This window comes from Cupressus sempervirens, chromosome 3, assembly GCF_028749045.1.
Source record: "Cupressus sempervirens isolate cs-2001-9-10 chromosome 3, ASM2874904v1, whole genome shotgun sequence".
Lineage (NCBI taxonomy): Eukaryota > Viridiplantae > Streptophyta > Pinopsida > Cupressales > Cupressaceae > Cupressus > Cupressus sempervirens.
The window spans coordinates 1,068,722,359-1,068,736,107 of NC_143120.1; the positions used below are offsets into that span (position 1 = coordinate 1,068,722,359).

The 13,749-nt window shown below is 35.3% G+C and overlaps 1 pseudogene across 1 annotated transcript; it reads left to right on the top strand.

The window, feature by feature from the left end:
- Positions 1-489: 489 nt before the first annotated feature.
- On the top strand, positions 490-6,293 carry LOC149570441 (NADPH-dependent aldo-keto reductase, chloroplastic-like; annotated as a pseudogene). The gene is made up of 5 exons (XR_016361806.1): positions 490-615; positions 869-1,044; positions 1,121-1,364; positions 5,496-5,675; positions 5,760-6,293. The product of XR_016361806.1 is annotated as an NADPH-dependent aldo-keto reductase, chloroplastic-like (transcript).
- The last annotated feature ends 7,456 nt before the right edge of the window (positions 6,294-13,749 follow it).

Below are 13,749 nucleotides of genomic sequence, written 5' to 3' on the forward strand. Positions count from 1 at the left end.
GATATTATAATATTTTTTAATGTTATATAACAAAATTCTATTAAAAAAATTACTTAAAAATTATTTAAGAGTGAATCACTACGCTATGAGCTCCAGACGCTATGAAGCCGGTGCCGGACTCCAAACGCTATGAGCTGCAAAACCGATGGTGACGTTCTCATTCGACCCCACACGTTTCAGAATCTCTACTCATATGCTTAAAATGGGCATCTTCTCCAGACAATTCGGTAAAGTACTGGAAATTTCTCGATTCAGTGGATTCCCTTACTGTCATCCAATTCTCTTTCAGGATTTCTTTAAAAAATAAGTAGTTCCATTGTGGTTTCGTATCTACATAATCTCATCTTTCTCCCAGGAATTCTGCGAAGGTAATGAAATTTGGAGCTGTACAGTGAATTCACCCCCAAAATATGCAAATTACAGTACCTTTTTTACATTTTTTAATCATACTGACAATAAATGGGCCTGTGAGAGCTTGCAGGGAACATCATGGGAATGGTCGGAAGAGGTGCTGAGCTTAATACATGAGCCATGATTCCATTAATTGGGTTGGGCACTGGATCCCTTGAGAAGAACGAGGAGACTATAATAGCAGCAATGACTGCTGCTCTCCAGGTATTCACTGTTTTCATTAGCAGTTCTACCTCTGGGTCATGGAAAAGAGGATATACTCTGTTTAATCTTGAAAAATACTTCTACATTGTGGGAAAAGGGTTTTATGTCAACTTCTCAGAATTTTCCACATTTTACTATTCTAGGGTTATGAGTTCTCCTTTGTTCCATTCTAGGAATGATGTGATTGGGGTAGTCCATTTGAAATATAATGATCAACTGATGTTGGGGCTTTTACAATGCTCCGTTTTTGTAGGTCGGTTATAGACATTTTGACATAGCTAGGGTTTACGGCTCAGAGCTTGCATTGGGGAAAGCCCTGAATGCAGCTTTTCAGAGTGGGCTTGTTAGCAGAGAGGATGTTTTTGTCACCACTAAACTCAAGAATTAAGAGCACGATGATCCTGTTGCTGCAATCAAGGATAGTTTAATGTATGTTTATTTTTTCACAAATTCAGTCTTTTGTTTCCTATGTTTTATAGACCTTAATAGATTTTTTTATGTCCAGGACTATGCAATTAGAGTATGTGGATCTATTTCTCATCCACTGGCCTATCAAGACGAGAGTAGATATTCCAGGTACCCCTGTCAAAGAAGAAGATTTCTTGCCGTTAGATATAAAGTCTACTTGGTAGGGAATGGAGCAATGCATGGAGATGGGGCTTGCCAAAGCCATTGGGGTTAGTAACTTTTCCTCTAAGAAAATCGAAGACTTGTTGCAATATGCCAAGATTGCCCCTGCTGTTGATCAGGTAAAGAGTTTGCTCAAAAGTATTTTTCTATTTTATAGGCTTGTCTTTCATCTGACCCAAAGGGTTGTTTGTCTTTACTAAAGTATCTCACTCATTGTTCAGGGATAGATTCAGTAAGTTACCTAGACTACTCAAGCCAGCTATGGCTGTTTAGGGTTACGAGTAGCGTCTAATCGTACAACATGTATAGATTTATAAGTAGCCTAGTTATAGTGTGTATTGGAATATGAGTAGTTCACTGGTGGCAATTGATATAATCAATGTTCTAATCATATAATCATTATTCTAATCATATACAAACATTTAGATCCTGTTAGATATTATAGGTAAATATCCAAACAAGATTGAGTTTATCCAAGACATAAGCATGATATATATTGAAAGTGTAGGCTAACTTTTTCCTTTTTGAAGTAATGTAGACTATAAATTATTTGCGGTTAAAACTGCAAGAAAGAACTAGCAACTTTAAACTAGGGAGTGGACCATCAAGGTTACAACCACCAATCTTGTAAAATCTACAAGGAAAACTATGAATATAATCATCACTGTTGTAAAACCTGCAAGAAAAATTATGAAGCTAGAATATAGACATAGGAGTGATATATTTAGAAAAAATTACAAAATGTTTGAGTAAGCTGAACCTAGTAGACGATCAATGATTACAACCACAAAATTGATATTACAGTAGAATAGAGACCTGGAAGAGCAGTGATCAATCTTGGAAGAAAGATCTTAGGCCTCGTGACATGTTGTGAAGTATTCTAATCTCATTGAAGATTAATGGAAATGATGCAGGAGCATCCTACATGGAAAAATTATTGGAAAAAAAAATTGGAAAAAAAAAAAATTTCTGGAGGAGAGAGAAAAGTGACGAAAATTAGAGGAGAAATAATAAAAAATAAAAAGGAGAAAAGAAAAGAAAAAGGAATTTCTATTTTCGAGGTGCATAGGTGGCATAATAGAAAAAATAAAAAATAAATGATTGTCATTCCATTTATCGAGGTGTGTGGGTAGAATTCTAGAAAGTTATGAATATTGTAGAAAGTTGTAGAAGTTGTAGAAGGTTGTGGATAAGTCATGCATGGGGTGGTAAGTGCCTATTTAAGCAAGGCATATGAGCATTTCTAATCAAGCTCAAGGAGAAGCTTGAGGAGTGGAAGCTCAAGGAGAAGCTTGAGAAGTGGAAGCTTGAGGAGGAGAAGCGTTGGAAGGTGTGAAGCTGGAAAGTGTGAAAGAGAAGGAGGAAGTGAAGAGTGAGTTTTCCTGAGTCTGTGGACAGAGTGCCGAATTTGAGGCAGTTTACAGTAGGATTATGGTGGAGTTGTGAGTGTGTAGACAGAGCGCTGAATGTGAGGCAGTTTATGCTTGGATCTTGGATTAGGTTTGTGAGAAGAGCTAGTGACTGGGGTTTAGAAACAAGGAGGTTGCTTGGTGGCTTGCGAGCACAAGTTGAGATCTCAGAGGTTTCCACTAGAGTGTGGATCTGGATTTGGACTAGAGTGTTGCATTCTTGGTTGTGAGTTGGTAGGGTGGTGTGCCCCTCCATCAGTGGTATCAGAGTGTTTCTTCGTAAGTGGTATCAGAGCGTACCTCCATCAGTGGTATCAGAGCGTACCTCCATCAGTGGTATCAGAGCAAGAGATCCTGAGTGTACAAGCAGATCGCCGAAGTGTGAGGCAGTTTGTACCAGGACCTTGGTCGGGTGAAGTTTATTAGAGTGGGAGTTCATGAGTGTGTAAACAGATCGCCGAAGCTGAGGCAGTTTGCACCAGGACCTTGGGAGGACATATAGATTGATTGATGGATGCAGAGATGGAAGACTGGACTTGTTGAGGCATGATTGTGGAGAGTTGGTGGATTGCAAATCCGTTGTCCTAGAGTTGTGATGTGGTTCCTAATTGTTCATGCGAGGTGGCAGGTTGCGATCTGACTTGCAAACAATTCAAGGTTGTCACAAAGAGCATGGGAAGGATTTGTTGCAGAGGGTTTATGAAGATCTTGGGAGATGGCTCCAAGAGGATTGGACCCTAAGATGATTGTGAAAATCCATGATATAGTGGAGAGGAATTTTTCTAAGATGTTTGCTTGGTTGGATGCTAGATTGGCTGATCAAGCTAAGAAGGTCAAGGTGGAAGAGGTTGGTTTTGTTGATCAGATTGTGGAGTCTGATGCAGAACCTGCAGAGCAACTAGAGGTTGTTGCTGAAGATATTCCTAATGTTGTTAATGTTGGGACAGAGGTTGGTTTTCATGATCAATTGGTTGAATCTGACATGGAGACTGCAGAGCATTTGGTTGTGGATGATCTAGTTGATGTTGGTGGTAACTTGTATGTTGCAGAGCACTCGGTCATGGATGATCCAGTTGTTGGAGGTGAGTTATGTATTGCAGAGCATCTTGTTGTGAGCAATGAGGTTGCTGGTGTTGAGAATTTGGCATGTGTTGATGGAGATCTACATGTGGCTGTTGATGTGGGGTTTGTTGCTACTAGTGTGGATTCACTAGTTGCTGATGTGAATGAGGGTTTGTTGATGAAGAATTATGTTTAGTTTGTTCCTGGGAGTGAGCATGCTGATTGGATGGTTGAGATTCGGGTGTTTGATAGAGTATTGCAAATGTGGAAGATTTACATGGTGGTTTTCTTATCCCCGTTGAGGTGGAAACCTTTGGTGAAGATGAAGATGGTGGTAGATCTTTCTTTTTGGTGTCAAAGTGTGGGACACACTTTTCTATCTACCGGGGGAGTCTGATGCAGGAGCATCTTGCATGAAAAAATTGTTGAAAAAAAAAATTGAAAAAAAAAAATTGGGAAAAAAAAAAATTTCTGGAGGAGAGAGAAAAGTGATGAAAATTAGAGGAGAAATAATAAAAAATAAAAAGGAGAAAAGAAAAGAAAAGGAAATTTCTATTTTCGAGGTGCATCGGTGGCATAATAGAAAAAATAAAAAATAAATGGTTGTCATTCCATTTATCGAGGTGTGTGGGTAGAATTCTAGAAAGTTATGAATATTGTACAAAGTTGTGGAAGTTGTAGAAGGTTGTGGATAAGTCATGCATGGGGTGGTAAGTGCCTATTTAAGCAAGGCATATGAGCATTTCTAATCAAGCTCAAGGAGAAGCTTGAGGAGTGGAAGCTCAAGGAGAAGCTTGAGATGTGGAAGCTTGAGGAGGAGAAGCATTGGAAGGAAAGTTGGAAGGTGTGAAGCTGTAAAGTGTGAAAGAGAAGGAGAAAGTGAAGAGTGAGTTTTCCTGAGTCTGTGGACAGAGCACCGAATGTGAGGCAGTTTACAGCAGGATTATGGTGGAGTTGTGAGTGTGTAGACAGAGCGTCGAATGTGAGGCAGTTTACGCTTGGATCTTGGATTAGGTTTGTGAGAAGAGCTAGTGACTGCAGTTTAGAAACAAGGAGGTTGCTTGGTGGCTTGCGAGCACAAGTTGAGACCTCAGAGGTTTCTACTAGAGTGTGGATCTGGATTTGGACTAGAGTGTTGCATTCTTGGTTGTGAGTTGGTAGGGTGGTGTGCCCCTCCATCAGTGGTATCAGAGTGTACCTTCGTAAGTGGTATCAGAGCATACCTCCATCAGTGGTATCAGAGCGTACCTCCATCAGGAAGCATCTTTTTAAAGTAGATTAAGTTGCTCTTTTGAAGCCATATATTATTGTCAAGTATTTGCAACATATCTATTTATATATATTTTTAAATATAATTCTTTTATAAAAAATTTTCCTTCTCTATTAACTTTAACATGGTAGAGTTGAATGTATTATTTGTACCTACGATTTCTCTTTGGTACAAAGATCTGCAAATGTTCCTTTTGGTGTATGCTTAATCATGTCTTTCTGTCTGTTGTTGGAGATAATTAGTTGTATGCATAGGTGGCTATTATTTTCATATCACATTCATCAAATTTCCATTTTCTCACCAAAAAACTATTAGAGAGCTATTAAATCACAATTTTACAAGTCTAGGACACTAGAGGAACTAATGGTTATTTATGCAAATCTACCTCTTTGACTGCCTTTGTTTTATCCCCTTCACCTAGTCTTTTCTTGAGTCACAAACATTACTTGGTCTAGTAGTTTGATTTTATTGAATTGCATCAAGTTTATGTTGGCAGTATGTAATCACAGGTAGAGATGCATCCACAATGGCAGCAAAAGAAATTGAGAGATTATTGCAGCAACCATAACATTCATGTGAGTGCGTGGTCTCCTCTAGGAGCTCCAAATACTCCATGGGGTTCCAATGCGGTAATTGAAAATCCCATTATTCAAGAAATAGCCCAAAAGCATGGAAAGACTAAAGCTCAGGTATTCATTTGTTCATATATAATTGTGTTGGAAATTTTATTTGGACATGAAATAGAAACATAAATTGGCAGTGTGCAAATGCAGGTTATGTTAAAGTGGGGTTTGGAGCAAGGAGTGAGTGTGCTACCTAAGAGCTACAACACAGGGAGAATATCTGAAAACTTTCAAGTCTTTGATTGGTCTTTGACTCCGGATGATCATGACAAGATTGCCAAGATTGAACAGAAAAAGTTACTGCGCGGAGAGAATTATGTTAATAGTAGAGTCGGCCCTTACAAGACCGTTGAAGAATTATGGGATGAGGTGGTTTAACACAATCATGGCCCTTGGCTTTAAACCCACCATATTTGGCACTTAGAATTAGATATTTTATGGATTTGATTACTTAATCTCTTTGTGAAGGCTATTTTTAGCTTTTGGGTATTTCTATCTATGCAAAGTTTTAAAATATTAGCTTGGAATGATAGTTAGTTTCTGGTTCTCAAGAAGGCAGAAGTCTATAGAATTTCGTAATAAATTGAATTGAATTTTGTAACGAAGTTTGTATTAAAGTTTTCATGTTATTTCTAGCAATAGCTAGAATCTATCAAAAACAATTAATAGATTTTTGTTTGATAAGATGTCCTTTTTTTGGGTGATAAAATAGTATAGTGTCGGGGCTTTAAAATATGTACAAATGATAAGTTTTAACCTCTTTTACACTAACTTGATCCTTACCATCTATCTGTGCAAATAGAATGTTCAATGCTTGTAGTTGTGTATCTTCACTTTAAATATAATCTTAAAGTTGTGGTTATTGGCACCATCCATCCATTATCATTCTTTACTATTGGAAACTGAATTGTCTGAACAGAAAACACAGAATCACTAATACAATAATAAATAATTTATATAAAATACATACTCTTTGTAGAATTTTCTATCATAATTTTCTTTTGACTCGGTATATGATACAATAAAATAATAATATGGTGATGAATGCAATTATTTTCAATCAGAGTTATCATCAGAGCTTGTGTGAGATTTTATCATTTTGGCTTCATCAAAGTTCACATACTAATTGATTTCCACAATGCATGAAAATCATTTTATGTATTTTCTAGGCTCAACACATGGAAATTTAGTTTCACTTTTATAGGCACTTTTTGTTCTATATGTCATAAAAAATGTTCTATACTACACTTGAGTGAGTTTGTAGCTATGTAAAAAAAGATCTTTGTTATCCAGATATTTTATTGCAAGAGTTAGTTAATTCCGCGGAGAGAGAGAGAGAGAAAGGGGTTAATTCTCAACTATTCAAAACTACCTCCTTCTACGTACTTTTCTCTTTCCACGTACTTTTCTCTTTCCCCATACTAGAATTACCTCTCTCTACGTACTAAAACTTTTTGCCTCAATCCTAACTAAAACTCTTGAACACAAACTCCAACTTTCAAGTAACCACCTATTGGTAACAAGAGGTAATAGAAGAGCTGGAAGAGATCTGAGAAAGATTTGTTTCCATTGAATTCAAAGAGACAGGTTAGGCAATCTCAGTTTGATAATGTGGAAAAAAGCTTTTGTTGCTGCACCACATTTTTTCCAACAAGCTCCAAATTTCCTATTTCTTCTGAAACGCACCAATTCTCTTAACGAAACCCCCGCTGAATTCCAAGTCTAGACATGAATGGGTGATGATTGATATAATGTTTAATGCTTCCAATGTTCTTTCTATTCATATTGTTGTACGCAAGCAATGCTCTCAACTATAATATCCTTAATTATATTGCACAATAGATGTATGAGCTCAAGGGGTCTGTAGTCTCCATTTGGTGATCGAACAATTAGATGTGCTTGTATGTGCAACAACATGCACAAGGTTGAAAACCAACTACGACAATGGTATCGATGAGACAACACTCGACAGAAGACATGCATTCCCAACATCAGATTATCAACGGACCAAGGAAATGTAGCAGTGGAATCAAGTAACAAGATGCAGAAGCCCAATATAATAACGTTCTTGTCAAACATAAGATAAGGCATGTGCATTGTTTGATAGTGACAGTGTGGATCAAGACGTCTTCCCAATATGCAGCGGCAAATGCAACTGGAATTGTTTGACAAAATGTTCATTGATTATAATCAAAGGTGAACCATGAACCACGTGTGTATATGACCGGTCATAAGTTGCACTCTATCAAATACCCTCGCCAGCTCGATAGTGAACTTCCTATGTAACCTGTGGCATTCAAAACAATGGTGGATGGCCATGAACGATTGAAATCATTGACATGCTCACCATCCATCCAAGTCTTCCCACTCCCAAACAGAGGAGATCAATATGGTCAAGGCATATGAGTTGATCACCATAATCAAGACACATGTGAACTATTTGATAGAATATTTTCACATTCATCCTGATGCCATCTAAACAAAGTGTATAACATTATATCTATATGGTGGTACGATCAGTATTGGCCGCCATATGTTTGACAAAATGCTTTGATGTCCAAATTGTGATATAGAGGAAGATAGCATGTATCATCTATGATGGAATGTCTCAACTCTCAACATGCCATTCATCCAGAAAGTTCATGCATTAAGAGGCTATTTTGATATGAGAAGATGCCACAGGATGTGAAGCATACATGACAGTCTACTAGCTCGGTGAAATGATTAGAATGTAAAGGATGTGCGCCATGTAGTATCCTAAGCGAGAGCCTCTAAAAATATCCACTACTTTGGCTAGAGATTATTCTATATCTCGCAGGCCAAGTGGAGATTTTGTTTTGCAAAGACAATGTGCAAAGGGTGACACAAGAAATGTTTGAAAAATGAATTCGAAGATGTGGATGCAAATATAGATGCACACATCACACATGAAGTTCGTCCTCTATTCATTGTGTAGCATAGGAAAAGTTTACAAGTTCTTTGATAAACCGTAGAATCGTGAAGGAAGTCTGGATGACTTAGACAATGAACACATCACCTATATTGTCATGTTTTGTGCTACGTTCTCTAAAGGCGAGATATATTCATAGTGAGAAGCATCGGAGCAGCCAAGTAGACATATCAAAGAATTGTTTAGTGATATTATAGTCTACTCACTTTTAATTTTTGTAAGGCATGGATGCGCAAATTCAACAAGTATGCAAAGATATCTAAATATCATGGTTGTGTTGAATAGAAGATGACGAAATGTTTAATTGAATTCTGGTCATGGTGGAAGCTCATTGAGTGTGTGTCTTCCTCAAATATTCCTCATGCCCATGGAAGGTGAAAGAACTAATGATCAAGATGATGCACTTTATGATTGTATCCAAATTCATTTGCTCCTTGATATAGATGTAAAGCAAAGCAATTCCTTCGTCTCTTCAAACATAATTAGGATCCTTCACAATCTAAGGAGAGAGTGTTGGCTATGATTTCTAAGAGGTTGATCTCATCAGAATAAATCTCCATGTATCAAGCTTAATGATCAGAAAGCTACGAAATGGAATGATCACCTTAAGATTTCAAACTTTCAAAAGAATCCAAAATTATTAAGGAACGTGTGTGTAATGCTGGTGAAATGACGAAAAACAAAGAAGAAGCATATGAAGATAAAAGGCTACATCAGCAAAACTAATCACGTGAATATCTTTAAAATTGCATATTTTAAGTTCTAGACATGTCACTTGTAACTCATAAGTTTAAAAAAAATTACCTTGGATTTGTGAAAAGGTTAGAATTCGTTGTAATATGCATTTCAAATATCTAAACTCTAACTTTTGAAGTAGTTACGAACCTGGAAGGTTGGTTATTCTTGAGGAGCTTTTAATTCTCGAATCTCAATGTAATAAGGGACTTTTTGGAATTTGGAATAAGGGAACACTTATGTTTTCGATGATAAGACAATTTTTGGAAAGTATGTACAAAGATTGCCTTTGTAATCAATTTCTTCTTATGTTCTTGGTGCAAGGAAATAAAGGAACGTGTATTTTGTATTCTCTTATCTTTAAAGTTTGAACTGTTTGGGTGTTGATGCCGGTTGTAATTAATGTTTTCACGGTATGGTGTAGATGTTAGTGAATGATCAAATTGTCACTAAGCTAATGCTAGCCTTCAAGCATAGTTCTTGATCATTCTTATTAGCGGTTTACATTATTCAAGAAATTTATGAAGTCGTGTGATGTATTCATCATCAATAGCTTACTCTCTACCTTTCAAAATTTTAATTCATTTATGTTAAAAAATCAAATACACCCATCATACGAGGGAGTTGCCCTTCTCAAACATAGAGGAAGATTGTAATCTGGTAATGATCAGTTTCAATCTCTCCAACTGTTGGCATTTTCAATCTCTCCAACTGTTGGCACAGTTGTCACTGTTCATAGGGAAAACATGGTCTATTTCAAAAGTAACTATCATAGTGGCAAATTTGTTTACCAAGAATCTCACATTTGCATTAAGAATTGTTTATCTCCAAATTGTCTATTAGGAATGTATTGTTTCTTTACTGAATTGTAAAAGATTTAGATGGACTTATCATTAAATCAAGTGTCTCTATCCCTTGGCAGAACTTATTGGTTTACTTTATTAGAAATATAATGGACAACAATAATGGTGAAGATTTAAATATGACCTCCAAATGAAGAGTGAATAAAGACATTGTAGTCAAAGCCAAAGTTTCAACAGTGTAATTATTTTGTGAAAGAGGAAAAATATATTAGAAAAATTAGCAATATTGCACATTTGTGAAGATGATGACACCAATGAATTGGTATTGAAAGTTGTACAAGATCAAAGCAACAAGCAAATTGATGAGTAAGACAAATCCAAGTTGAAGATTAGAATGGATAAAAAAGTTTAATAACTCAACTTAGAACATATCTTTGTGGTAATTTTGAACTTACTCTTAAAAATTTGGGATAAATAAGAATGATAATTTGTTAAAGTGGGAGTGAGAGTGAGGTATTATACTTAAGTGTAAAATTAATTTAGTACATTAGATTATTTTAGTATGAATAATACCAATATATATTATGTTATTGTATATTTATTAGTCTACTAATGTATTAAAATACTAACATTTAATGAGAGGGGTCAAATACATGCACGGGTCCAAAGCATGTTCTAGTAGAAACATCTGAGTAATCCCATCATGCAAATGTTTTACCTAGACCATAACAATCCAATATCAAATTGGAAAGAGTGATAGCGAAAGACACTAATTTGCAAGATACACTTCGCGTAAGCAATGATGTACTTGTTTGACCCTACGGGCCCATTTGGCAAGTGGAATAGGAATACGTATTCCAAAAATTTTGAATTCCTTGTTTGGATGCACCAAAAAGGAATTGGAATACAAAGTAAAATAGGAATACGTATTCCAATTTTGGCCTGAAAATGGGGTTTTGCAATTCCACCCAAATAGGTGTTATTGGAATACATATTCCTATTCCACTTTTTTTTATTTTAGAAAACATATATTTTGGGGTCCATGAATTCCCATCAAATATTAGCTGAACCAAATGGAGAACAAGAATACGTAGCCCCATTTTTTGTTCCAGAATATGTATTCCTATTCCACTCACCAAATGGGTCGTACAAGAGTGTCCTCTTTACCGATCAGACAATACAATTTCAAACTGGAAATTTCTCTATTCAATGGATTGCCTACTGTTACCCAATTTTCTCTAACCAATCTCAAGCTTCTGCAATCCTTTTAAAATGACCTATCGCTTCTTTTCTACAACAAATCCAGTGTGGCCTCTTTTTATCTCCGTTGTCTCATCTCCCTCCCAATAATTCTACAAGGGTCCGTTTGGTTTGTGGAATTTAAAAAACACAAATTTCTACAAATCTTGAATTAGCCAAATCAAGGTTTTGGAAATCTTAATTCCCTCTTTTCAAATTTTTGTGCATTTGGTTCTTCAAATTGGAATTGGAATTTGATTTTATGATTTTTTAATTTTCTTTATTTTAATTTGAAATTTTTTAAATTTATTTTTTATTATTTTTTAAAACTCTTTTTAATTCTTAATTTTTTTGAAGTTATTAAATATTGACTTTTTTATTTATTTTCACTAATATTGATTTTTTTATTTATGTGTGAATAAGCCTACTTTTTTCGAAATAACAAATACTAGTAAAAAATAACAAATTAATAATGATATTACAATTTTGCCGAGTCGTAAATTTTGTGTACAATAAGTTTACAAACATTTATTAATATTTTAACATACAAAAATATATTACAAACTCCAAAATATTCATGACATTACAAAACAATTGTCTCATGTATACAAATCGGTAAACAAAAATATCAATTTTTTTACATATGGTCCAATTATGGTCAATTTTACACATTCATTTTTTATGCACTTTTCCGCATATGGTCCCAACAAAGAAGTCCAAACGTAATACAGAAAAAGGTATCGTAGAAAAGTAATTTTTGCCTTTGCCATTGCCCTATCCAGCTCACAATCCTTACAAAACTCGGCCCTCTCCACCTCTCGAGCCTTACAAAATTTTCACTCAATTCCTTCATCACGTACTACACTTGTAGATGGAGCACCATTGACCCAAGTAAAGTATCTGCATCCATTATTCCCCTACAAAAAAAAAAATCTCCTTTAGCTCATAATATAATGTTTAGTCCATAAAAAGTAATTTATAACAAAAATATGTTTGTATTCTTCAACAACCATCTTCCTATTAGAGCAACACCAAAATTGCCACCCAAGATTATTCAGCGTGTGCGATGTCTTTAATAAGCATGGAACACCACATTGACACATTGGCACATTGAGTAAAGCCATCAACCTATTATAAATAATGCATGATCAATAATTAATAAGATGAATATTATAATAAACAATATAATTGATATATTTCACACGCATAAGATCTTATCTCAAGAGAAAAATTTAGGACTAATAAAAAAGTTGGAAAGATAACAAAGTTTTACTTTAATAAATTTTTCCTTTTTTTATTACCAGCAAAACAAGAGTGATAATTTGATTTTACAAATATTCAACAAGATTGATAATAGATTAACAAAACATTATTGCAGGGTCAGTGCCAAGCATGCCTCCAATAGTCACGCCCTCCCAGTATGGACAATGAGGTAAGGCAAGCCCATGTTGGGCAACACTCTCAAACAACATATCAACATATCCTAGGAGATCATCTTATGTTGAAGGAAAACAACTTGTGTTGTCTTGCATATTGTTCTATCAAGAAATGCACCATATGCATTGCTAGACTCATTGGAACACAAAAATATTGGACCAGGTGGGCTGTATCTTACATTCCTTACACTACAACTACACACAATCATAACATACATCAAAACTCTCATAACTCGCAACATATCTCTTGCTATAGAATTCATGAAAAGGTAGAAGAAGATAGTGAGAGAAATACACAAAATTGTTTAGAAACACATTACATCAAACAATTGGCATGTAGAGTGTAAACTGATGTTTTTGAATTTTTCCTTGTGCCAACACATATTACAAAATGCAAACAACTTGCATGGTAATCAAGATTTGATGTATTGATTGGTAATCAAAAAACAAGAACCAACTGATGAACATTTAAGCTTAGATCTTTACCATTTAGTAAGTTGTATACACTAGCATTACATTATGCCTAGAGAGAAACTTAGCTTCAAAGTAGAATTCCTGATGAAGACAATTTATCAAACATATAACTGCAAACTTTCAAATTACTGGTGCACAATAAAAAATATTAAAAAATAGTCGGCATGGTAAATTTACTTTAAAAACCTTTCCAAATTACTAAGATATTTCATCAAATATGTGACAGACCTCTCTCAAACTCAGAGTTTAGACATTTGATTGCTTTAGACTTCCATATAAATTCAGATTACAACCATTACAATACCAAACATATGACTGTTAACTTTCAGATTGCAGGTGCACAATAAAAACATTATAAAAAATAGTCGAAATGGTAAATTTACTTTAAAAAAATTTGCAAATTACTGAGACATTTCATCAAATATGTGACAAACCTCTCTCAGGCTCGGAGTTTACACATTTGATTGCATCAAACTTCCATATAAATTCAGATTACAACCATT